This window comes from Trichosurus vulpecula, chromosome 1 (genome assembly GCF_011100635.1).
Source record: "Trichosurus vulpecula isolate mTriVul1 chromosome 1, mTriVul1.pri, whole genome shotgun sequence".
NCBI classification, from domain to species: domain Eukaryota; kingdom Metazoa; phylum Chordata; class Mammalia; order Diprotodontia; family Phalangeridae; genus Trichosurus; species Trichosurus vulpecula.
In genome coordinates, this window is record NC_050573.1 from 178,519,041 (window position 1) to 178,543,049 (window position 24,009).

Here is a 24,009-nt window from a genome sequence, read left to right on the forward strand (position 1 = left end):
ATATACATACATATATATCACAAGATATGTTGAGAGTAGATAAAAGGTAATCTCAGAAGTGGAAGGGAGGTGCAAATAGCTGGGAAGACTAGAAAAATCCTTCTGTAGAAAATGAGATTTGATCTGAGTCTGGAAGCAAACAAAGGAAGCCAAGAGTTAGAAGTAAAAAGAGAGAACATTCCAGGAACGGGGGACAGTCAGGAAAAAGGTACAGAAGTGGGAGCCCTAAAATCTTTGTAAGAAAATAGAGCCTTTGGGAAGACAGAAAAGAGAGGGTAAGGCAGAAAAGAGAGAGGAAGTCATTACTACAGGTCAGCCAATGACCTTAGTCCCTTCAGACATATCTATGCTGGGCACACCTCAATCTATGTCTGTGGTGTGGGAGTCTATATCAGTTGTGTCAGACTCAACTAGAAATTGGAGCCACTAATCTGTATAGATTAGACAATTGACAAAACAAACCTTGATTTGCAGCTTTTGCCAATTTCTGAGGTATAAGTTGGTGTACTCAAAATTTAACAAATGTCTTTCATGAGATGATATGAATTGGCTCCATCACAAGCCTAATGTGAGTACCCCGTGATCTGAGTCTGCTTCTTCCATTAGGCATGCCCAGTAGAAGTTAGGATTTTGACAGTTCTTTTGAAGGGAAAGGATATTGGTCTGCATGCTCTGTAAAGCACCCAGCAACCTGAAGAACCCAATTCTGCCCTCCTCATCCAGTAGCATGTATTCCTGGGCACAAAGGGGAGAGGAACTTTCTCCATTCATTCTCTTTTTAGCTCTTTCTCTAGGTTAAGGAAGAATGTCTTCCCTCAAAGCTGCCCAGCCAAAGGAAGTCAAGACTTATTCACAGTTGAAGTGGACAGCGAACTCTTTGTTGTGATTTGAAGGGTCATCCTGGCCCCAGGTTTCTTTCCCAAACAGATACAAAACTTCTAGAAATTATGTCATGAGAAATTTACTTTGGAGGTAAGCATTTATTTCCCTCTCTCTGAGGACCTCTTGTAAAATGTACATGCTCTGGGAAGAGTTGTCAGTAACATATCAAATCCCAAAACATTAGTATGGACGACTTCATCTGATCATTTCCTTTTATGGCAAAAGGAGCTCAGGGTGTCACAGGAACACTACCTGGGGGGATTATACGTTGGTAAAGAGATACCGAACATTGGAAAAAGGAAGTACAGAAAAGGCAGGAGAAGGGGGGAAGGAGGGTATCCTGAAGGCAATCTTCTATTTCACAATTTTGCCCAGGGCCAGCCATAGTTGAGCTGGTAAGATACAGATAGGAAACAGACAAATTTTATTCTGTGGATTCACCTGTTCCTGAGATTTCTAGGTAAAACAAACAAGCAAAAACTACATGAATATACTCCAGATACTATTTGGTTTTCATAATATAAAATCAATAGTTGCAGGGCTTATAAAATGCTGATTATAATTTTTTAAATTAGAATTGCATTTACATAACGCTAAATGTTTTCATATCCACTAGATTATATTCTCATAATAGGTCTATTGTAATCATCCCAATTTTACAGATTAGATGACTAAAGATCAGAGAAATAAAGTGATTCCCCTAAGGCCTCATGGGCAGTAAATAGTGAGTGGAACTAGGTTGAGAATCAGTTTTCCCAGCTCCTAATCCAGCTCATCTACACAGAAAGCACTGCTGGCAGAGCAGATGGAAGAGGGGACAAAGATAAAGGAAGACAAACATCTTTGCCTATCTCAGTATTACTTTTTTTGGCAAAGAGATTCATGGTGTTTATAATAGAAGAGAGGCCACTGGCCAAAGACCTATGTTTCATACAATGCACTCCACAGCCAACAGTGCTCTTTGTTGGAACCTATAATGAGCCTCTTCATTGACTTCACTGAATTCCTCTTTGCAACCTAGACATCCACCACCTCTCCAACAAAACACCAATTAGTGTTCTTTCTAAAAGAAATGAGCTATCCACAGGTAAAAGGAGAGTATTAATAGCCTGCATGGAAATTGATGCAGCCAAACACATGAGATCCAGATAAGATTGCTTGGAAACCAGGCAATAATCTGTGAAGGATCTCTAATCCCTGCCATCAGATCATCCCAGTGAAGGGAAAGTTAGAGTATTATCAGGGACTTGACTTCCATTAAGCCTTAAAAATATCGTCATTGCAGCCAACCGCTTTGTAAACATAGAATCATGGGATTTGGAACTGGAAGGAACATTAGAGGACACCCTGTCCAAGCTTTAAAAAGACAGATGAAGAAAATGACACCCTGAGAAAAGAAGTACTGGCCCAAGGTCACACCACAAGGCAGGCTGAACTTCAGAACCATCACTAGGAATTGTTACAACTAATTCAGTTTGGAAGAGTCCTGTGGTTTGATCACATGATCACTTCTCTGCATTATTGAAGAAGACAATGGCAGATAGAACTCATTGGAGTTGAGAAGGTTTAGGAATGGAGGTGAGGCTAGGGTGTTTGAACAGGACAGGGGTCAGGGTAGAGCAGAAGACTGAGCCAAGTACTGAATTTATGTGGGAGGAGGAAAAGTGGCCTAGATGTCCTTGGATAATAACAACAACAAAGGTCTGAACAGATGGAACAACCTTTAAAGGAGGAAAGGCAGTTAGTTGCTGAGCGATGGAAATGGAGAGAGGGTCTGACAGTGGCACTGAGCTGCAAAGAGAAAGCAAACTCCTCCTGGTCCTGTGTGTTGGGGGTGGGGGGGCAGTGAGACAGAAGGAGCAGTTAATCTTGGAGAAGTTGTCCAGTTGGAAGAAGGTGGGAAGTTGTTGTCTGAAGGAGAAAGGTGTATTTCAATGAACAACAGGAAATGGAAGAAAGGTTAGAAAAAAAGATCTAGGTTGAAGGGTTGTTAATTATCAATGAAGGAGGGTTCCAGAGGGCACCGTGGAAAGGGACAGTAGAGGAGTGAGTGGGGAGGTTACTAGTGGCCGATTGTGCCACCATAGCAATTTAATGAATACTTAATGGTTGATTGATTCTACAGGGGCAGGATGCGAATGAACAAGTAAATGCAAAGTATGCATAGTATTATAAAGTAATTTCAAGAGGGGAGACAGTCATAATAATTAATAACTGGGGATTTGATGGAGACAGTGCTCAAGCTATGCTTAGAAGGAATTCAGAAATTGTAGGTAGAGGTGAGGGCTGAGGACCTACCAGACTTGGGAAGCACTTTGCAAAGATGTGGAGGCAATGTATGGCATGTGAAGAACAAGAAAGAGCTCATGAGCCAGTTCAAGGGAGGGGAACCTGTAGCCTCAAGGTGACATGTGGCCTTCTAGGTCCTCAAGTGTGGCCCTTTGACTGAATCCAAACTTCATAGAACAAACCTTTCGGTAAATTCCCTGGCTACTGTATCACTAGGTGGGTATGGCAGAAAAACCAACCAATCTCTGCTGAGATGTTTTTTCTCCATGGACCTCCTGTTTTTTTTTCCTATTATATTGAGAAAACTAAGTCTAACCAAAGTAACATACTGAAAAGAGAAGACCATGCCAAGCAATTACAAAAAAAAGGGAGAAAATCAGAACTGAAAAACCTGGGTCAAAGACCCAAAGAAGTTGCATGGCTCAGAGATCATAGGGACAGGATATCAAATGGTGAACTGTGCCATCATGAGACCTCTTAGGTTACCCTTGGTGTAGTAGCTGCCATGTCCAACTGGGCATCTTAAAGGATCTATGCCATAGAATGATGCTGCTTACTGCATCTAAAGTAAGAAGTGATACATTTCCCTCCATAGATTCCATACATTTTTCTTACTTAAAATCAATGCACATTTCTATAGCACACTAAGTTCACAAAGTACTTCCTCACAACTCTGTGAACTAGGTAGTGTTAGAATTATTATCCTCTTTTTACAGATGAGAAAATCAAGTCATATAAAGGCTAAATGACTAGCGCAGGGCAACATAACTTTGTAGGGCTATGAACTCAGGTTTCCTGTCTCTACGATCAGTACTCTTTCTACTACTCTATAAAATCCTAGTGAAAGTCTTAGAGGTAAGACCATTGACATGGACTTAAATTTAAAAGGTGACTGGGCTGGAAAGAAAAGTAGATATCTCAAACCCAATCTGTCCAAAACAGAATTTATAGTCGTTTCCTCCAAAGCCACCCCTTTCCCAAACTTCCCTAGTTCTTCTAAGGTACCATCATCCTTCAGGTTGCCCAAGTTTGCAACCTCAGAATCCTCCTTAACTCATCACTTTCCCTCATTTACCATAACATCCCCCAATTCCCAAATGGCCCATCAGTTGAAAAGGTGCATGGATTCTACCTCCACAACATATCTCACATCTGTCTCCTTCTCTTAGCTGATGTGGTCAATACCCTAGTTTAGACCTCAATCACCTTTGCTCTGCTCTTCATAGTTCCCCCTGCTCGTCTCTTCCCTCTGCCACCCATCCTCCAACAGCTAACAAAATTATAGTTCTGTTTGTTTTTTGGAGGGGGAAAGGCAAGGCAATTGGGGTTAAGTGACTTACCCAAGGTCACACAGCTAATAAGCATCAAGTGTCTGAGGCCGGATTTGAACTCAGGTCCTCTTGCCTCCAGGGCCAGTGTACCACCTAGCTGCCCCACCAAAATTATATTTCTAAAGCACAGAAACTGATCATGTCACTCTCCTGCTCAAAAGGTTCCAGTGAGTGGTTCCCTAGGATTAAATATAAACTGCTCTGACTTTTAAAGCACTTCAGAATCTGACTTCAACCAACTTTTCCAGTTTGTTCAGTAGTGTATGACTCTTCGTGACCCTATATAGCGCTTTCTTGGCAAAGATGTTGGAATGATTTGCCAATTCCTTCTCCACTCATTTTGCAGATGAGAAAACTGAGGCAAACAGGGTTAAGTGACTTGCCCAGGGTCGCATAGCTAGGAAGCATCTGACCCTGGATTTGAACTCAAGGAGATGAGTCATCCTGATTCTAGTCCTGGTGCTCTATCCGCTGTGCCACCTAGCTGCCCTAACTTCTCCAGATATCACATATTACTCCCTTTTACTTACCCAATAATCCAGTCAAACTGCCCTACCTGCTGTTCCGTATGTCACAACCTTCTCTCTTGGTGGCATAGTGGTTAGAGGGCTGAACATGGACCAAGGAAGACACGAGTTCAAATCCCTCCTCAGACATTTAGTAATAATGTGACCCCAGGGAAGTCATTTAATCTCTCAGATTCATCCTTATCTGTAAAATCAGGATAATAACAGCACTTACCTCACAGAGATGTGATGAGGATCAAATGAGATAACGTATGTGAAACATTTTGCAAACCTTAACATACCATATGGATATTAGCTATTATTGTCGTCATCATCATCATCGTCATCTCCCATCTCTCTCTACCTTTGCATAGACTGTTCTTCCCACTTAGAATCCCTTCCTTCCTCACCACAACCTCTTAAACCCCTGGTTTTACTTCCAACTGGAAGCCTTTCCTAATCCACCCAGCTGTTAGTGCCTTCCCACAAGGCATTAGTATATATACTTGTGTGTGTGTGTGTGTATATATATATATATATATATATGTGTGTGTGTATATATATACATACACACACATATATACACACACATATATGTATATATGCATATATATACTTATATATGTATATATACACATATATATATACATATATATACGTGTGTGTATACTTATATGTACTAGTATATACACACACATATATATATATATATATATATATATACTAGTATATACACTTATCTGCTTGTCTGTGTATAGGTTATTTCTCTTCTAATTTATCCTGTGTATTGTTGATTCACACATAGTTATTTGCACATTGTCCCCCTCATTCAACTTTGAGCGCTTTGGGAGCAGAGACTGTCTTTTATCTTTCTTTGTATCCCCAGCACTTATCACAGTGCCTGGTACACATTAGGCACTTAATAAATATCTATTGACTAACTGATTGACTGATATATTAAGTTCCTTGAGGGCAGAGAATATTTCATTTTTATTTTTAAAAGGCTCCCAAGAGCATAGCATAGTCCCGGGCTCAGTAGGTGATTAATAAATGTTTGCTGATTCATTGACTAATTGCTCCAAGAATGAAGGTCAGGGATAAGTGTTTGGAGAAAGATCTACATAAATAGAGAGAACAGCCGAGGAATGAAAGCATAGTATGGAATGGAAATATTGGATGGAGGCATAGTATGTCACAGCATAGTATGGAATGGAAACATTGGACAGAGGCATAGTATGTCACTGCATAGTATGGAATGGAAATATTGGATGGAGGCTTTCCCCGCATAGGAAAATTAGAGAGAGAAATGCAAAAGAAGGCAATGACTTCATTATTTCCAAAAAAGCTTAAATGTGCCTTGAGGAATGCTCTAACTAGAAGCTAAGTAGGGCATGACCAAAATCCTTATGGAAATTGTCGAACTAATGCTTTTAAATGTTTGCTTGAAACGGCTTTTGGCTATTTAGAAGCTACAGTGGCTTAACCTTTCCTGCAATACTTGAATCTATAATTATCTGGACGGCTGCCCTTAATAATCCATTTTAAATTCACTTGTCAAATCTTTACAAAACCTCCATTTTTAGCCCAGTTCAGTGCTAGGTGCTATAGGGGTGATTGGATCTTTGAGTTAGATGGTGTTAGCAGTTCTACCCTCATCACAAGGTCACCTGGGTGAGCTTGGCAATGCCCTCGCCCCAAACGAGGCTCAGAGAATGGTTCTGAGACCTGTCTCATGGTTCCATCACAAGATCAGGAATTCTGTTTCAGAGGTATGTTATATAGGGGCAGCTAGGTGGTACAATGGATAGAGCATCAGACCTACAGTCAGGAGGACCTGAGTTCAAATGTGGCCTCAGACACTTGACACTTACTAGCTACGTGACCCTGGGCAAGTCACTTAACCCTGATTGCCTCATGTAAGGTTAATGGGGAATAAGATCTTGCCCATTAAGGGAAGTTTGCTTGCTTGTAGGAAGGTTTACACCCTTTTGCTCATTTCTAATTAGACACTGAGTCAGGAGGGTTCTGGCTCTGAGCCTATTAGCTGAAAGAGTACATGTTGTGAGAGGTGAGCTTTTGCTTTGGGGGCTCACTTACAAGAAGGAACTTGTGATTCCCTGGTCGAGAGACTCTGAGTGGCCATATGTTCCAAGCTTCCTTACTGCTCAGAGGTAAAGGCTCTCTTGATCCAGTGGTGGATGTAAAGTATATATATAGCAATTTTTCTTTGATTCAGGCAGTAGAGCCTTCTCTGTTGGTCTTTATTTCTCTTCTCTGTATTTCCTCTGCTGTATTTTATGTAATTAAAGAAGACTGTTGGGGCAGCTAGGTGGCGCAGTGAGTAGAGCATCGGCCCTAGAGTCAAAAGGACTTAAATTCAAATCAGGCCTCAGACACTTGATATACTTACTAGCTGTGTGACCTTGGGCAAGTCACTTAACCCCAATTGCCCTGCCTCCCCCCCCGCCCCAAAAAAGAAGACTGTTGACCCCTGAAACAGCTATCTTTTGTAATAAAGCAGATCTAAGAACCTGTGGTAGCAGCCATCCTGAGTATGCCAGTGTGGTTGCCATTACACCTCACCAAAAAAAAAAATGCTAAGATGAAGGTGGGAGTGAGATAAAGCTGCCCATGTTCCTCTCCATCCTTGGGAAATAGCAATGGGGAATAAACCCCATTAGACATTATTCTCAAACTTAGATCCTCTCTTTGGATTGACAAAGAGAATAATTGGGGCATCCCCTTTCTCCACCTCAGCACTCTGAAAGATTTCTTTTTTTCTTTCTTCCCTTCTTCCTTTACTCCCATGTGCCCATACCTTCCAAGCCGGCACGTTCTCCTTAGGTATATGTCTTGATAAGTAGATGTGCTGGCTGTATTTTCTTTCCCTGCCTGTATAGCTGTCTGCTTCTCTGGGTTTATGTTATGCCTCTCTGCTCCCAGGAGAACATAAGCTTCTTGATGGTATGATTGGTTTGTTTTTTGTGGCCTCAGTGCCTAGCACTGTGTTCTATATACAGTCAGTATTTAATACACATTTATTAGATAGAATTATTGAATTTTATTGAATTCACGTAGGCAGAATATCACCCTTTTAATTTGCAGAGTGTGGGAATGGCTAGCAGTCTATCATGGAATCACAGAACTGGAGAGTTGGAAGGGCCTTCCACAGCCATGTAATCCAACATATGCACAAAAGGGATCACTGTTTTTAACATGCCTGGTGAGGTCATATAGTGTCTGAGAACCTTCAAGAAAGCAGGAAACCACTGCCTCCTGAGTGAGTCCATTCCACATTTATACAATTCCAATTGGTCACTTTTCCCAGATATCCAGCCTTAGTTTCCCTCTGCAAAGGCTACCCGGTAGTTCTAGGACCTCCCTCTGGGACCAAGCAGAATAAGTATAGTCTTCCTTCAAAATAACAGTCTTTAAATTGAAAATAACTATCATGTTCCCCTTAAGTCTTCTCTTTTCTGTGCTAAACATGCCCAGTTCCTTCAACTTATCATCAAATGATATGGACCTGTGGACTTCTACTATCTCTCTTGCCCTCCTTTGAGTACGTTTCGGCTTATCAATATTCTTAAACTGTGGGGTTCGGAACTGAACATGATATTCTACATGAACTGTGAGGAGGGCAGAATACAGTAGGATTGTCTCCTTATTCCTAGTTAATGAAACCCAAGATTGAGCCAGGCCTAGAGTCGGGAAGAAATGAGTTCAAATCCAGCCTCAGACCTCACTAGCTTTGTGACCCTGAGCAAGGCACAACTTCTCTTTACCTCAGTTTCCTTGATTGTAAAACAGGGATAATAAAAATATCACTTACCTCCCAGGGTTGTGATGAGGACCAAAAGGTACAATATTTGTAAAGTGTTTAGCGTAATACCTGTCACATAGTAGATGTTGTATAAGTGCTAGCTGTTATTATTACTATTATTATTATTTAATTTACTAAATTTACATTAATTAATTAATTAATTATTAAATTACTATTACTATTATTATAAAAACTAGAATGCAGCAAAGTGGGTCTGGCCCTGGGTAGGTGGAGAACTTCTTCAAAATCTCTTTTCCCAGGAACTGGAAGTAGCTGTCTTGGGACAAAAGCTTCTGGGAGTTGTGTGTGCTTGAACACAGCCTAAAAGATCTAAGTAACATACCTGGCCCACCTTTTGTATATTCTTGTTCTGAAAAGAGTGACCCTAAGTGTGGGCTTTCCCAATCTCAGAAATGGCAGGAAGTGTGGCATTGATATATCTCCTGCAGAAGTAGATAGGAGATGAGTTCATGGCCAATGCTTCTAAACCTCAATCTTCTCAGTACAGAAGCAGAGATTTTGAATTCCCGGGTAATATGAACACAGGGCCTGGCTCTCTAACTAGACTAGAATGGGAGTTCTTAACCTAGGGTTCATGAACTAAATCATATTTTGATTACTATATTTCAATATGATTGGTTTTCTTTTTAATCACATATATTTTATTTAACTTTAATTCAATTTCATTTTATTTTCAGTTCTGAATTTGTTTAGTACCTCCCAGCTCTCCTTCCCTATTGAGAAAACAAGAAAAACAAGACCCTTTGCAAATATGTACTATGTATTTTATTGTATACATTTAAGAAAACAATATTCTGAGAAGGGGTCCATAGGCTTCACCAAGTCTGCCAAAGAAGTTCTTGACTAAAAAAAGCTTAAGAACTCTGGAGTTACGGAGAGATTTCCCATACAGCCCCAGCCTCAGGAGTTATCCCAAGTTTGAGAGTTTCCAAGTTCAAGATTTCAGGTATCAGAACTTCTAGAAAGGGAAGGGGATTTCTGAGCACTAATGCCAGAGGCTCATCCATGTAATTCCTGAATAGCATCCAAGTTGAAGAGCAAAGCCAGTGGATTAGGTATTCAGACATAAGCACAATGGGAATCTGCTTGTTCAGCAGCTCCAAACTGTATTTGCTTCCTGAGGGGCAATAGAAACCACAGGAAGATAATTGATGTCTTGGAAGGTCGGTATTAGATCCTATCAGAGAGCTAGGGATCCACCTGAATGACACAGGATTGCCTAATGGCAGCTACAATATCCTTCTCATCTGAGGACAACTTTGGGGCTTTTCGAATGCTTTATTTCTTTCTGTTATCTGTTTATGGACCCCTGCGAGTTTTTTGGGTCTCCAGCATTTTCTGTGGGCTAAAAGAAGCCATAATATCCATGTGATTTGCTGTCTTAAGGGCATGTATAGGAGTTAGAGCTCTGTTCATAAACATTTGGGAAAACTTAGGCAAGAGTCAAATATAAACCATATTTGAAGGGTCTCCTGGCATAATTCTAAATGAGGACAATGAGCCAAAGAGAAAAAGATGACTTTCTCAGATCAGCCGCCCCTCCTCCTAGATCAGACTCAATCTGTGTGAACTCAGAATTGAGGGGCAGGACGGAGATGGGACCCTGGGCCACAGGTCACTCGGATAATAGCAAAAGAACGTCTAACTACATATTTGGTTCTTCAGAACTATCTTTAAGAAGTCATGAAGGAGAAGGGAGGGCTGACTGGGGAACAGGGCAACCAGAATATACGCCATCTTGGAGTGGGGGGGAGGGTAGAAATGGGGAGAAAATTTGTAATTCAAACTCTTGTGAAAATCAATGCTGAAAACTAAACATGTTAAATAAATAAATTTTAAAAAAAGAAGTCATGAAGGGAAAAACATTTATTAAGAACTCAGTTCTGTGGCTATAATGTGTTTATGTATATGTTTGTGCATATGTATATACATACATTTCCCTCTGTGTGTGCATGTATATATATATATATATATATATATATATATATATATATATATATATATATATGTATATGTGTATAGGTGTATGTACACATCCACCCACACCCATATACATATATACACATGTATAGTTCTATATGAACTTCAGAGTCTGAAGTTTCACAGGATGGGAAGACATGAATGGGTTATGATTTGCACCATTGAAAGGAATATCCCCATTGATAAAGTCAGAGATGCATTGGCATATTAGAGTAAATCTGTTATCTCCTCAGGTGGGAGCATTCTCAAAAGCAAGTTTTGGCAGATACTAAACTAAAAAGATTTTGAGTTTTAGTTGATGATGAATTCATCTATTATCTGGGAACTAGCCATAGTAAGTGTAGAAATGCTTATCACCAAAGGATTGGTGAAACTTCTTTCTCCCTCTGTTTCTTTCTCTCTGTCTCTCTCCTCTCTCCCTTCCTTCCTTCCTTCACTTCTTTCTTTCTTTCTTTCCTTCTTTCTTTCTCTCTTTCTCTCTTTCTTTCTTTCTTTCTCTCTCCCTCCCCCTCTCCCTCTCCCTTCCCCTTTCCCTCCCCCTCTCCCTCCTTCCCTTCCTCCCACCCTCCTCTCTCTCTCTCTCTCTCTCTCTCTCTCTCTCTCTCTCTCTCTCTCTCTGTCTCTCTCTCTCTCTCTCTCTCTGTCTCTCTCTCTCTCTCTCTCTTTCTGCCATGGCAACTCATGAAAGCATTTATTAAGGTATAGAGGGGTTGTGGGTTACATTCACAAAGGGAATGCTTGTGTGTACTGATAAAAACATTCTAAGTTCTAAGATTCTGTTTTAAATCTATAATCCTAGTAGATGTTCAATGAGTTCTTGTTGATAGTCTTTGGGTCCATTTAGTTTACTGAATTATACTTTTTTTTGTTACAAGAGAGGAGATTATTGCATGGTTGTCAGCTGTGAAATAATAATATTTTTCAATCCCCAAAACTGTTAAAAACCTCTCACTGAATAGGATTTTGAAGTAACAGAAGTGTATGTATATATAAGTATGCACGCATTTATTCTTTTGTATGTAGGTATACGAGGGCAACTAGGTGATAAAGTGGATAGAATGTTGGGTCTGGAGTCAGGAAGACATGAGTTCAAATCTAGCTTCAGTCACTTATTAGCTGGGTGACCCTGAGCAAGTCACAACTCCGTTTGCCTCAGTCTTCTCATATGCAAAATGAGCTGAAGGAGGAAATGACAAAAACACTCCAGTATCTCTGCTAGGAAAATCCCAAAAGGGATCACAAAGGGTCAGACACAACTGAAAAAATGACTAAACAACGGCCACAAATATAGGTATGTATTTGCATGCACTGGACAAAGAGCCCAGCACAGTCACACATTCTTATCACTTTGGTAAGCATGCCATGAAGTTGTTTTTTTCTTATTTTTTTCCCCCTTTCTTTCTTCTTTCACCTCCCCCAACCTCACCACTTCCCATCTCTGCACAGGAATATACTAATCAGGGAAATATGTGCTAGCTGTTTAGTAAAGGGGTCAAATCCATTTGGATGGAATTCCAAGCTTGCCATGATAACAATGTCAGGAAGCAAGGTCCTCAAGTTGGCTGCAGCCGGCAACTCTTTAGCGATAGATTGTTGAAAGACTTGGCCCTGGGGTGTGTGGCTTTAGAGTTCCTAGTGTTTGGAATGTTGCAATTGTTTCTGGCACAATGAGGAATCTGTATGTCCACACAGGAGAAGCTAAATTACAGGAACAGAAGTTAAATTAGAGTTCTTAATTACAAAATGGTTCCATGGTAGTCAGGTAGAGAACTCCATAGGTTTGGGCCCTCTGAAAGTAAGTGGATTTATTCCTTTTTTTTTCTTTAGTGACAGGTAGTGGTACAGTGAAAAAAAAATCAAGGGATCGGGAATCCCGTCTCTGCTTCTCGGGCATCATTTTCTGAACCTGTTTTTCACCAGCAATTAAATAATAAATAAACAACTAAATAAATAAATAGAATAAGTAAATAATGAATGAATAAATACATACACACATAAATATCTACATGCAATGCATAATTCCTTCCAGACTTATCTGTTTACCTTAATTTCTTATCTTTTGTATTTGAGTAACTCAGGCGACTGCTATTTTGGACTTGGAAGCAATCAGAGTTATTTGTTTGTTTATTTGTTTTGTTTTTGTCCTAAGCTATCCTAGAATCTAGTTTGTTTCTAACCTTTTCTCCATCTGATTAGGTCAATAAAAATTTATTGAATGCCAGCTGTGCATGGTAGTATACAAGGTTCTGAGGGGAATACAGAGACACATAATAATGATGGCTTACATTTATATAGAGCCTTGAAGTTTGTAAACCATTTTACATACCTGATCTCAACATATATTATTATTTTCACAGTGGCAGTGTGAGGTACCAGGGTCTCGTGGAAAGGGCACTTCAGGAATCAGAAAGATTCCAAAGATTCAAATCCTGAGTCAGGCATTTACTGGATGTTGGGCAGGTCACTTAAATTCTGTGTTTTAATTTTCTCCTTTGTTAAAAAAAAAAGGTAAAAAATTGCAGGGGTTTGATTCTGTGGTCTCTAAGATCTCATCCAACCTTAAATGACCCTATGAAACTGAGCCTCGGAAAGGTTAAGTGACTTGCTTGGAGTCCCACAGCTGGTCAGAGGCAGAATTAGAGCAAGTTGTCTTGACTCCGGATGCTGCCCACTATACATTCCCTCATCCATATGACGCCTTGAAGATGAGGTTTCTGCACAAGGGTCTTCTGAACCCTTAGATCCAGAAAAGAAACGGGGCATGTACCGAATAAGTATAATACAAAGTAACAAATGAGAGTGAGTGAGAAGTACCAATAAGACGTTCCTAGGAAGGAGGGATATTGTGTTCTAGAGTGGTCTCTGCTTGTAGGGAACCTAGGGGTCTGTTAATTCCTTAAGTTTACGATGAAAGTTTCATTATCTGGAGAAGGCAGAGACAATTAAAGAAAGTATAGTCAAATTTGAAACAATGTGACTCCTCCTATAACATGAGCGATGTGTACCATGTGTCTGATACAGCATGCATGCTGGGAAAATCCATCTCCCATCTCTCCAACTCAATTGCTCTTTGGACATGGTAGCTCCGCTGCTTCCCTGTGTATAGAGTGGGGTAGCAGGGAGATAGGTTGGGGAAGAGAATATCAATGTATGCCACAGGTAAATTAAAAAGATAACTGATTTGGTCCATTTTCTGCCATTTTCACCTCCACAAGGGGACCTGGGTAGGGGAAGTTTTTTGTATGAGTCATTAACATTTTTGGAATTTTTCTCTAAATCTTAGCTCAGAGTCAAAGGACTTGGAGACTCAACAAAACCATAGGATGTTGCTATATTAGGTTAATATTTTGATTATTGTTATTATCTACTGTGTTATTTCCTGCAAGCCCCACGAAGCCTTTGTGTACAGCTGAAGGAGACGCAAGAACGTCATTACTGCCAGGGGCCTGGTTGCTGACAGGGGAACCTTTAAGGAGAAATTTGAAGTGGTTTTCCCCTGCTCTCCTTCCTCGGGCCTTTTGAAGATCACGTCCCTTCAGGAATGTGTGGGGTAGGAAACACATTCCATTCTGTGAGCCCAGAGAAATGCATGAGACAACTGGAATAGGCAGGTGGGGATGCCGTGGCTATATCCTCCACGCCAGGCTCCAGGAATGAGCGCAGAGTGCATGCACGCAGTTAGAGGAAACCAAGCACTAGTCAGCTGGGCAAGTATGACTCATTGATTAGTGACAGTCTTTAACCTAACACAGTCATCTCTATTTGAGAGGCAATGATCATTTGCCCAGCTAGAGATGCAGCCCTGCCCCATCTGGCCACTTGGCTTTTCCTGCTTTGTGAGTGCCTAGAGCTGATCATGCTTAAGTATATCACCAGAATAGCCCCATTGTGTTCTCTAAGATTCACAAGAACACTTGGCCTCAATAGAGTACATATCTACATATTTTTAGGACCCTTCAATATAATTTCTACTTGTGGGCCATGAGGTATTCAGCACTTTTCCTGTCAAAAGTGCTACAACTGTATCACTGAGTTTGGAATCATGAAACTTGAGTTCAGATTCTAGACACCTACTACCTGTACGACCTCTTTGAGCCTCAATCATCTCTTTTGTAAAATGAAAAAGTTGGACTAGATGTCCTCTGAAGTCCCTTCCAAATCTAGACATTTGATTCTATGAAAAGAAGAATGGCAAAGCCAATACCCAGCAATGCCCTTGCTACCTTTCCCTATGCTTGTGTTCTCTCAAGTCCAAAATTCAGTTTACCTGAGACTCAGCACTAGGCTCTCTATTGAATCACTGCTTAAATAGTTATTACTCTTGCCCTCTTTTTGGGGGGGGAGGGAGGGAGAGAGAGGGAGAGAGAGGGAGGGAGAAGAAAAGAAGGAAGGAAAGATAGGAGAAGGAAAAAGGAGTAAAGAAGAAAAGGAAAGAAGTAAAGCAAAAAAGGGAGAAAGAAAAAGAGATGAAAGAAAGAAAGAATTCATTAAACACTTTCTATGGGTCATACACCATGCTAAGCGCTGGTGACGCTTTCTATTTTTAAGGACATTACGTTGTAACTTCAACAGATCTAAAGGAGTAGTTATCAGGGAGGGCTATTTCGGTTAATGAAGTCACAGGAATGCTGAGTGGAATCGTAGGGTAATTGGTTGACATGTTCTTTCCACAAAGAGTCATATTGATTTGATTACCAATCCCAGAGCTAGAGATAAAAGGGGGTTGGAGGGGGAGGGAAAGGGAAGGGAACGTACATCAGCAATACGGCATGGAGCAGACCCGACAGCAGCCAGTGTGGTGAGTCTGGGTTAGGCTTGCTATGATGAAATGTCACCCATCAGAAACCCAGGTCACTTTTTAGTTTCTATATTGTGCTCTTCATTTCCTCTATTAAAGAAGACAGGACTATCACTAAACTCCGGAATTTTTAGTTTCATACAAACAAACAAACAAACAAATAAATAAATTATCTACCGCTGGTTTTCATCATTTCCTCTTTAGAGCTACGGCAAGTGTCTGCTCCCATTTGTCCCTTTCTAGTTGAACACATTGATTCCTCTCCCCTGCCATCTAGGTTTCTAATGGAGCTTGAAATTAACCTGCCACGTCTACCTTCACCGTGTGTGTGTGTGTGTGTGTGTGTGTGTGTGTGTGTGTGTGTGTCTGTATTTTTGCATGGCCAGCCTCTGGGAGGATGTTAATTCTCAAACCATCTCTGTGCAGCTTCAGAGTGGATGGGGAAGCTAGTGCTGAGTCAGCAGGAGAAAACTTGATGAGATGAAACATCTCTTCTGAGATGAGTCTATAGAAGCTTTAATTTAATTGTCAGCAGATGAATACAGGGACCCTAGGCCAGCAAAATGACAGACACCTTAAGACAGATGTATATACACACATGTGTGTGTTATGTGTGTGTATATATATGCAAGACTTTGCCCTGTTTAAAAAAGAAATTAATTCTTCAAAAAGAATGCCTTTCTCCTACCTTAGTCTCTCACACACACTGCATGTGAATGAGAAGATATGTACACTGGATTGGTTCATAAGGGTGAGTTTTCTCCCAGGCATAATCAGTGTTGGTTGTATAAGACAACCATAAATGTTATTTAGCATGTATTTGCCCAGTGTTGGGGAAGACAGGTTGCATGTTCTACGGCAATTGGCAGAATCCCTAGTGGAGCTGACTGGAACCTACTTGGGTTTAATAAAATGACCTGAGTTTCCAACTTCATTGAGCCAAGGCTATGCTGGCTCCATTTGGGCCATATATTACTTCATAGAAGCTAGAAAGTTATTTTAGAGCTATGGAATTCAAGAGCTGGGAAGAAGCCTGAAATCAACAACTCCTTTCTCTTCTTACCCACCAAAACACAGATCTCTGCCATACCCTCTCTGCCACTACACACACACACACACACACACACACACACACACACACACACAGAGAGAGAGAGAGAGAGAGAGAGAGAGAGAGAGAAACAATGAAGCTTGTTGCACTAGGGAAACATACTCACTCAAAGAAGATCCCTGTGCATTGAACTTGGAATTGAAAGATTTGGTTTCAAGTCCCTGCTAGGTCATTGCCCATATGACCTTGGGCAGGTCACTGAATTCTCTTCCCTCTAACTGTAACAAGAGTGGGAAAGGTTTAGAGGATCTCCAAGATGCCTAAGAGAGATATGGAATCCTTAAATTTCATATTTCTGACTGGATTTTTTCCATGGCAAAGACTTCATTGTTCAAAGACCAGTCAGAAAACTTTTATTGAGCAACTACTATGTGCCAGACATTGTGCTAGGTGCTAGAGGTGCATAGACAAAAATAAAACAGTACCTGCCCTCAAGGAGCTTATGTTCTATCTATGATTTCTTCAAGGTGGGGAATCTTTCCACTGGCACCGCTTACAGTTCTGTAATCTATGCCTTAGTACACGGTCTTCTTGCACCTAGTAGCCAACCCTCAACGAGGCTAATTCCCAAATGACACACAAATTGAGATCTTACTTGGAGCCTTTCCTTGGAGCCTTCCTAAAACCTATCAGACCTTATACTTTACTGATACAATCTCTGACTGAATCCAGGGTCTCCTCCATGCTGGGGTGAAGCAGGATTTCAGGGGTACCTCTGCATACAGCAGGTGCTTGGTAGATGTTTGTCCAGGTGACCTTCAATGAATGGACTTCCACCTGGAGAAGTCTGTCTATGAGGAATGTACAACAAAACCATCTCATTTCTTCTTTTTGGAGTCATTATATTTAGACTGGAATGAGTTGTAGTCAGAAGGCATAAATGTGTGAGCTCTACCACCAGGTGGCACCAGATAATTTCTTTAGAAAATAACAGTCCCTCAAAGCATTTGAGCCTGTCTTCAGACTCTCAAGGGTAGCATCACCCCTTTCAATGAATCCTCTTCCTTAGTACTTTGGGATTCAGGAGCCACATTCTTAGTTTGTATCATGTTGGCTGTCTAGAACGTACAACAGCCGCTCAGGGTGCTATCATTTCCCTGGAGGGCTTTAACATGGAAATGCAGATAAAATAAAAGGGAACCCCAAGACTGTGAGAGAGTTTCAGACAGACTCAAATCTAACACAAATATTGTTTCCCTTTGACCTAGATTTTGTGTCACCTGAACTTTGGGAGTTTTAGGTAGCAAAGGGAAAGTACAGAAGAATCCTGAGGGCTAAGAGCTCCCAGAAATAGTTAAGGGGATGGTACCAATGTGAGTGCTTGGTAAAGGGCAGAGGGAGTGGGAGGAGGCAGAATTCCAACCTGAGCCTGGCAATCTCAAGGGGGCACCTGTACTGAAACACTCAACATGATGAGCTATAGGCTTTCTGTTCCTTGTAATTCACCCACACTTTGGTTTTGTTTCAGGCCCTGATTCTGTGTTTATTTCTTTGGCTGAAAATGTGGGTTCTATGACTTTGAAATTTGTGGATTTTTAAAAAATTTTACACTAGATCTTGGTAGCAGTTGACAGTATTATAGCACTTTAGGGTTTACCTGTGAGTGAGGAAATTGATACTCAAAGAGGCTGGGATTTTGCCAGGGTCACAGTGCCATGTCAGAGAGGTGGGATTCCAAACCACTTCTTGCCTGACTCCAAATTCAGCATATTTTTGTTTCACGTCTACTACAGTATAATAGGGTTGTTGAGGTAGGAGAAAGAAAGGCATGTTTTGTAGCTCCTTAAGGAGGCACTAGGGTACAGTATAAAGGGTTCTGGTCTTTTATTCAGAATTGATTAAAAATTTTAATTGATATCTTTTGCTCTTATATCACTTTATTTCTCAATATATCCTTTCCCTTTCCTCTATCTAGTGAGCCATCCCTTATAACAAAGAATAAAAAAGAGAGGAAAAGGGGGAACATTGACTAAAACTAACCAATACACCATCAAAAAGTCAAAATCTGCTTTACAAAGATTGATGTTTCTTTTCAATTGTGCTTATTAATACAGCTTACTAATGAAAATAATCAAATGCATTCTGGTCTGTACCTCTAAAAGCAGTTCACATCATCATCCTTGGTTTTGCCAGTCTGGTAGTCCAGCAGCTTCACTGTCTCAGTCATGCGAGGAAGAGGTTTGAATATTTTCAAATGTGCTTATCGATCATCCTCAGTATTTACCTTTACATAATACACGGTCACAGCAACCATTTGGGTATTGTACTCTACAGCCTCAAAGCCGTCATAATTTTTCATTGCACTTTTCTTCCAACTGTGACTTTACCATGTGTTTAGTCACTATGCTAGGTACTAGGGATACAAAGACAAATAATCCCTCTTTAACCTCTTCAGCTATCTTCTGGATTTCTGGAGTTGCAGGTTTAGTTTCACTTAAGCTTCCAGTCATCATTTTGGTGATTGGTTGATTTGCAGAGATGGATGCTGGAACTGAAATGATGAAATGATAAGGTCAGTCATCTTGACTCCAGTTTTAAAGGCAGGGTTCTGGTCTTAAAGTTAAAGGACATGAGTTCAAATCCCAGCTCTACCCTTTACTGCCTCTGTGACCTTTGGCAAGTGACTTCACTGCTCAGCTCCTTACCTCAAAATGAAGGGACTGATCTATATTGTCCATTCCAACTCTAAATCAATGACCTGTTAATGTTATAATCCTCTCTCAACCACCCAAGGAAAACTATGGCAGAAATAAGATACTAAGAAATATTGCACAATTTGTACCATATTAGAATTCTTTTTTTAAAGATTTTTTTATTGTTAATTTGTGGAATAAAACAAGCATTTTTATAATGTAGTATAATAAAAAAGATGATTGCACATGAAACTGCAAATCTATTATGTACAACTTGCTCTTCCTTTTAAATATATAATAAAGTCATCATATTTTTTTTTCCTTTTTAACCTCCCCTCCCCCCTCCAGAGATGGTTGCCATTAGATACGAATATGTACATATATGTTTATTTATGTATATACATAAAATCATTCCAACAAAAATGTTTCCAAATCAAATCAACAGGTGTGATCTATGGAGTCAGTAGAAATAAGCCTGAATTGAAGGGAGAGGTAAATGTCTAAGGATTGGATTAGTCAGTCAAAAAGCATTTAGCACCTATGGCATGTCAGGTACTATGCCAGGTCAAATACAAAAGGGAGATATCCCTGACTTCACAGAGCTTGCATTCTATTGGGATTAAGGTGTGGGAAGGTCACAAAACAAACTCATAATGGAAGGAATTAATTTATACAAAAATTTGTTTTGTATTTATAGATTCCTACTCTGATCCCAGGCAGCCATCTTGCCAATGCAGGGTGTTGTTAAATCAATGAATCAAGTGAGTTACTGACAGTCAATTATGGATAGAAGGCTTTGGCCCAGAGCACTTTATTTTTTCTGAAAATCAATATTTGGAAACAATTGCTTTATGATTGTGCTGTTTCATCAGTAAATCAGAATTTACTGACTCTACACAGTGGTTAAACAGTACAATGGGTTACCCAAGGAGCTGTCCACAGGCAGTAAAAATAATGGGTGGTCTTATCTATCTGAGTGTGGTCTTAGCTGATGGTTTCAGAAAGAACTAGATTTTCTCTATTTACCCAGCTATGGCTGCTGGGCACACTGCATTCTGACTCCTTTCAGTTCCTTCACTAACTAGTTGTGCCACCTTTGGCAACTCATAACTTCTCTCTGCCTTAGTTTCTTCATCTTTGATGGAGGTATACCTTAAGGTGAGGTAGGAGGAAAAAAGGGGACAGCAGATGTAGGAGCACTTTGAAAAGTGAAAAAAGAAGAAGAGAGAGTGAGAGATAGAAAGGGGAAAGACAGGGAGGGAGAGAGAGGAAAGAGAGAAGGGAGGGAAGGAGAGAGAGAGAGAGAGAGAGAGAGAGAGAGAGAGAGAGAGAGAGAGGGAGGAGAAGGTAGAGAAAGGAGAGGGGGAAAGGGAGAGGGGGGAAGATAAAATAGTAGTGGTTTTGTAGCCTTATCTCAGTTTTCAAAGTAAACTGATGTCTCAAAATGAAACACCTATCTTTGTACTCTAGGTGGGAGTAGATATAGTCCTTAGCAATGGATGACTATGATGGTTATGGTGATGATAATTAATATTGTGGCAAAAGAGAGACAGTGCTGCATATTAGATAGAGAACAGACTCTGAGTTCAAACAACCTGGATTTGAGTCTTACTGCTCATGTATCCTGTCTGTGTGATCCAGGGAAAGTTAGAGCCTCTCAGCGCCCCAGGCAACTCTTTAAGACTATAAATGGCAGCACAGCTGCGACTCTGCCTTGGTAGAGGGAGTTTCCTCACAGGGAATTTCCTACATTGATGAAATGATAATTATATATACATGCATATATGTGTGTATATATATATATATATATGCACACACACATATATCTACATGTGTATATATATACACACGTATCTATATGTGTATATATACACATATAGCCTATTTTCCCTTTTTATAATTTATATTTATACATATTTATGTTATTCATAAATATATTTATATATAATGTTTATTTTCATTTTTTTAAAAGAGGAAATGCTAGTCTATTCCTACCTAATTATTTTGAAATGAGAGTACTATATTTTATATTTACATTGTGTGAGATATAGTATGGTACTCTCATCCTTCAAAATACATGTATACACACACACACACACACACACACACACATACACACACATACATATATATTACCCTCATCTTCAAAATAATAGAGTAGGACTAGACCACCATTTACTTTTTTTAAAAACTAAAAATAAGCTTCATTATATCAAGTAATACATATAAAGATGCAAGTAACAGTTTTAGTCACTTAGCCAGATTTAAAAAAAAAATTGTGGCAAATGCAAGACCTGAAATCTATAGTTTGCATCTGAGAAGCAATATCTAGGTTCTTAAGTTTTTAATAGGCTGGTTTGTCCTTTGTGTTTATAACACATGCATTTTAAATTGGCTTCAAAGCATGAACAATCATGCAAATGTTTACCCACACAAAAATCCTGGGGTTTTTTTTCTGTTTTTATTTTTGTTCTTTTGTTTTTTGTTTTTGTTTTTAAGCAGGGTGACTATCACCTGGCCAACTGGGAGATACTAAACTTCCAGGTTGAACATGCAGTCTGCATTGACTGATGAAAAACAAAATCCTTAAAAGTTGCTGGAGATCCTAGAAAAGGTTCTGAGAATGACAATTTGGGTGATATTAAATATATTCAGAGGAAGAAAACAAAAAATTCGAACAGGTTAGCAAGCTGGTCAACTATGGTCGCGGCAACATAAGCAGACCTTTCTACATGCAGCTTCTGGTCTCATTGCTTTAAAAAAAAGCAACACAGGTTGTTCCTAACTACTTATGCTACAAACATTAACTGTAAAACCATTTTTTCCTCTATTCTTAAAGACTATGTGTTGAGGATGGGAAGAAGAAAAAGGGAAAGAACCGAAACTTTTAGAACATTAAGAATATGGGATTCTGATGAATGTTTTAAAAGTCACCGAGGAAGAAGTACTACTTTCTTCTTCACAAAGAAATGGAAATGGGAAGGCTTGCATCCCATTCTATCTCTGCCAAACTTTCCTGGACTACATGAATGATGCCTCATTTTGCTTTTTATGGCACTTTTGCTCCCTGAGCATATGAGTCTGATATCTTTCCCTAGCTTTTTGATGATAGCCAGAAGTTCTGCATTTTTTTGTAGTACTTGGGTGTTGCCTGTACTCTGGGTGTAGCCTAGAGACGAGGTTCTGTAATCATTGATGAGCTGCTAGGACTGAGTGGATGTTGCCATGATGGCAGAAGGAGAATAGCTGCTCCCAACTGGCTTCAGTGATGCACCTGGCATGTGGGTGTTCAAGTTAGACTTATAAGACATGCCCAAGGAGGTGGCTCCCAGAGGCTGAAGGTCCCATAATGCATTGGAAAGCCTCTGCCTAGGACAGCATTTCTTAAATGGTTCCATAGAACCTATGTGAAAAAAAATTAGGTACTAGTGATAATTTCCCATTAAATATTAAGTATAAAATTATGTTTATGTAAAAGTTACTTATTACTCAATACTTTAATGGATCCTGGATTTAATCAACATGAGTATTGATTCCTTTAGGGCAAATCACAACCATTCCAAGCTTTTTTATTGTGGTTCTTGTCCATGTCCCCCCATAAGCCCTCCATAGGAAATTTACCCAATGTGCTGGAGGCCTTTGTTTAAATCCTTTAACATTCTGTGGATACCAGTAGCTGGCAGCACCAAGCTGCCCATCTGTTATCCTTCACTCTTGCCAGATGACCAGCCTTTCTGCTTTTTCAGGCATGTATCTCTAATGATATTTTTATGCCACTTTTTGTACTTATTTTATCTTTGGTGACGTGCTGCAGTCTATTTTCACTCACCATGTGTCTTCCTGTTGCCCTTTGGGGTGATATGTAATTTTAATTCTTTGGAAATCATGATATTTCATGACTTTAGACAATATAGCCTTTTGACAAGAAGCATTTGATGGTGGTGGGGGTGGGGAAGAATAGGACCAGTGATTACACTGACATAGGAAGTTCCTGATGAGGAACTTCTTCTACCAATGCAGATAAGACTTTCTTTCTTCACCATATCTTATAGTCTTAAAGTACCTGGTGGGGCCCTGAAAGGTTAAGTGACTTGTCTAGGGTCACATGGGCAGTATGTGTCAGAGGAGAGACTTGAACCCAGGTCTTTCTGACTCAGGTCACTATACAATGCTGATCCTCTGCAAATATACTGATGTTAAAAAGAGAAATATTTATTTTGGGGAGAAAGTTGGAAGTCTTTCATTGAAAATGCTATACAATAGCCCAGACGTGGTCTGGCCTTCTTTCTCCCTCCTAATCACTTCATTGTCCTACGGCACTGACAATCTTCAGGCTTTGTCCAGAATATCTATCATGTAAAAAGATATATATATATATATATAAAATATATAATAAATGCACCCATGTAATATATGGTTATGCATATAAATACACATAATAGTATATGTATACATAATGTATACATGCAGAGACACGCGTTGTATATATAATATATGTTTGTGCATATACACACACTAATGATGGATTAGCTCTACAGGCTGCTCATTCATATCATAGATATCCCAGATTTGAGTCAAGGCATGACCCATTTAGTGAGAAAAAAACAGAAAGAAAAAAAATCAAATAGGAGGAGA

At 39.9% G+C, this 24,009-nt stretch overlaps 1 pseudogene; it reads right to left on the reverse strand.

Moving 5' to 3' along the window:
• Nucleotides 1–22,333: 22,333 nt before the first annotated feature.
• LOC118835442 lies at nt 22,334–22,688 on the reverse strand (annotated as a pseudogene).
• Between the last annotated feature and the right edge of the window lie 1,321 nt (nt 22,689–24,009).